Here is a 4,222-nt window from a genome sequence, read left to right on the forward strand (position 1 = left end):
CCTATTTTCATAACGCAATTGAATTATTGAAGTTAAAAACAGTCTTCGTGGGATCGATATTTTTACTACTTCGATAGTATTTGGTGCACTTGCCAATCGCCTATCAGATATCTTAGTTCAATGGCGTGTTTCTTCCTTCCAATTCTCAAAATTGTACAAGAGGATGTGGTTTGAATGAGGACAGGGATAATTTGTTTATTACATGTGGCTTTTATGGCAAGCTTTGTTCAATGGTTTCTTGTTGGTTAGGATTTTCAACAGCAAACCATGGGACTAAGGGATCATCTTTCTCAGTTTGGTGGATTGTGTGGGTTTTCCAAAAATGTTAGATTGACATTCAACATTATTTTGCTTTAAGTTGTATGGATCATTTGGAAAGAGAGAAATAGGTGTATCTTTCGGTACAAGAAGGAAAATATTCTTTTGTTAAGCAAAGAGGTTAAATTTCATTCTTTATTATGGTTGAAATGCAATTATATTATGTTCGATTTTGACTAAAATTTGTGGAGGCATAATCCTATTATTTGTCTATCTGCTATACAATAGCTTATTTCTTCTTTTATCTTGTTTTTGGTTGTGTAAGTAGATTTTGTATCAACTCTTGGCTTTCTTTTGCACGTCTTGTGATGGAAGATTTTCTTGTTTTAGTAATATAATTCATTTTATCTTGTTCAAAAAAAATTAATATTATTCTATAAACTATGCATGCATTACAAAAATAAATAAATGTCTTCAAAGATCATAATATTGCAAAATTTGATTTTAATTCAACTATTAAAATATATCTAATGAATTTTAATAATTCAAATAGAATTTCACCATCAAAATTGTCATAACTATCATGTTTTAAATTTTTCTCAAAAAAAAAAAAATACTATGACGCTTTAGGTAAATTTTAAGATGTTTGGAACATATTTTGAAGTTATATAATTGCATAATGATTTAAGCTTTTCAATACTAGACAAAAAATCTAAAAATATTTTTATGTGAGGGATCTAAAACTGGGATTAGTCAAAGAGTGGTGAATATTATCCCCGACTCTTTGACTTGGTCATGAATAAGGACTGCTCGGTGGAGGAGATGGAGAGGTTAGGGTGGGAGGAACGCAGAAGGGCGTGGGTGTGGAGACGTCGCCTGATAGTGTGGAAGGAGAATGGTGTGAGGGAGTGTTCTGCTTTATTACATAACATTGTTTTGCAGGATAATTTTCATCTGAAATTTAATTGAAGGGTAAGTAAAAGATATCAAATATTGTTTTAAAGGCCTCGTTAATGAGTGTTCTGAGGAACTCTTTAAGCATTCTAAAATAAGCAATTATTTTTTAAAAAAGTTAAATATTTCAATTTTCAATGCATTGATTACACGCTTTTTATAAATACTTATTACTTATGATCCTTAAAGAGTGTTTTGAAGGCACTCGTTGACATTTTTCTTGTTTTAATTAGAGATTAAACTTGGATACTCTTGATCAATAATTTAATTTTGAACTTAATCTAAAATTAAGGACTTACCTTTAATTTTGAAATTTAAGGGTTACATATTTTAATTAACGAAAGAATGAATACATAAATAGTATACTTTTTTTTTTTGAAATAACATAAATAGTATACTATTAAATTAAAAGTTAAATTTTAAATATGAGATAAATCATGCATAATTAAATTTTTCTCATTTTCATATATTAAATATGATTCTCAAAGTTGTGCATAGCAATCACCAAAAGAACGCTAACAACCAATTACATGCATGTTGATAACCAAGAATGCCACCAACCAACTAGATACATGACGCTTGAATTTCTCCCTAATTTTTTATGTATTAAATATGACTCTTAAAAAGTCATACATTTCATGTGATCATGAATATTATATATGTTAGAAATATAGTTTTTTCAATTTTATATCACATATTTATTCATACACAAAAAATATATATGTTAGAAATACAAAAATGTCATAAATTTTAATCTTTATTAAATTTATATATTATGTATCTATTTTTTAGGAGATATATTATGTATATATTATTTATCAAATAAATTCTTTTTTAAATAATCACATAAAAAAAAATTATTTTCCATTTTGTTTGGAAAAAATATAACTTTTTTTTGTCATCTCATAAGTGTCATCCCCAGTGAAGTCGTCATTTCTGTCGCGGTGATTTTCGGAGATCAAGCTATTAGTTAGCGTTGACTCACTGATTTTTTATTCACCACCGAACTTTAATTTTTCCAAGGAAAAGGGGACAAAGTTCAAAATAACCCACATTTTAAAGATTTTAGGTTCGAGAGTTAGTTACGTAAAGGGAAGGTGTTAGCACCCTAAACGTCCGTAGTATCCTACGGGAACCTCTTGTTTTTATTTATCCTTTGGGTATAACTTACTTGCTTTAAAAAAGTATTAGAGTGATGATTAAAAAAGAAAAGAAAAATTGTTTTTTTACATTTTTTGATTTGGAAGGACAAGGTCATTTGCCTACGTACCCGTAAGGGATCAAAACGTCGTAGTTCAGGGTAAAAATACCGATTGATTTGTTTTTGTATTTTTTATTAGTTTTGAAAAAGGCTTTTAAAAAGTAAAAGTCAAAGTGGCAAAATATAGAATTTGTTTGTGTTTTTTATGTTAAAAGAAAAAAGACTCAAAATATGATTAAATGGATTGACATTTTATTAAGAAAATGAAAAGGGAAAACGTCAATTGATTGACATTTTGTTTCTTTTGAAACAAAAGAATAAACGTACGATAATTGTACGAAAACAAAAATTGGTACTCCTCTAACTATTTATATATGCTATTGAAAAAAATTGGATCTTTTCAAAAAAAAAAAAAAAAATATATATATATATATATATATATATATATATATATATATATATGTATACACATACACACACTATTATATACTATATATATAGAAAATAGCATGTTTCACCTCTATTGGGTTGGATTTTTCTTTTTTCAAAATTACCATTAACTTTCAATACAAATAACACATATACCAAATAGATAAAAGTAAATTCAAATATTAAAATCAAAGTGTAACAAAGACGATTTGAATTTACTTTTATCTATACATTAACAAAGACGATTTCAGTCAAACAAAAGATCCCCAACTCTAAACCTGACCATGGATTTATAGGACATGGAAAAGTAACAGCAAAATAAATGTGTTATTCCCTCCAATCCTCAACTCTTTATTGCAATTAAGTACAACCCTTGACGTAACCATACTCTTGTAGAAACTAACAAAATACACTCTATCTTCCAGCTTCACATTCTGCCATACAATAGAATCCTTGTCTGTGACCAGCTTGAAGACTTCAAAGATGTTAATCTGAGACGGCTTAACAAATGATGTGGATATTTTCAAATGGTCAAAGAGAACATGTTGATTTTTAACCTTTGTACTACTAAACATATAAATTAAGTATAACTCTCTTAACACTTTATCTTTAGCTAGAAAAATATTACACTGGTTACTAATTATACTTGATTCTTGTGGCATTATAAGTTCAATCAACACTTTAGCCTTTAGAGGTCCATTAATGGAGTCTTTGAGATCATAAACCAATATATAATCTGAGGACCGGTCATATACATACAATTTTGTACCAATAATTTCCACATCCATAAAATAAGTCCTTGAATCCTTATCTGGCTCAACTATAATCCACGACTTATCAAAATGTTTATAAATTGCAATGTGACAATCATCACTCAAAAGACCGACTAAATAACAATCAGAGCCATCACAATTTGGTTTGGAAGAGGCCACCATTTTGCTCACATGTAACATTCCATCACACACTGGGCGGAAGAGGGCAAGTGCAGCTTTGATGATATCGTGACTCTAATATCAGTCACTGGATTTAAGAAGAAAAATTTTGCAAAACCCTTTTCAGAAAAGTCACCCACAATCAACCAGCCTTCAACTGAGCCAAGACATCTATTATTGCGCCATAATTGTGCTGTTCTAATGCGATGTACACTTTTTGTACTCAAGCTATAAAGGAACCTTGATTTTTTGGATTTCTGGAAAACTAATGGCAGTCCAGGTAAATTGCAGCAACGCTGGTTTTCAATGAAATTAGAAACTGTTTTACTACAAGAACGACAAGTTGCCCTTAATCCAAGCCAATCTTTAAGGGGCAAGCGCTTCATAATCATCAATTCAATTTCAACACATCAATTGGTAGATTTGTCAATATATTGTTTTCTTCCAT

General features: G+C 29.3%; 1 pseudogene; it reads right to left on the bottom strand.

Annotated features, from left to right (window-relative positions):
• Positions 1–3,088: 3,088 nt before the first annotated feature.
• On the bottom strand, positions 3,089–4,222 carry LOC146926100 (uncharacterized; annotated as a pseudogene).

This window comes from Medicago sativa, chromosome 4 (assembly GCF_051527215.1).
Source record: "Medicago sativa cultivar Bolivia chromosome 4, Bolivia_mono, whole genome shotgun sequence".
NCBI classification, from domain to species: Eukaryota; Viridiplantae; Streptophyta; class Magnoliopsida; order Fabales; family Fabaceae; genus Medicago; species Medicago sativa.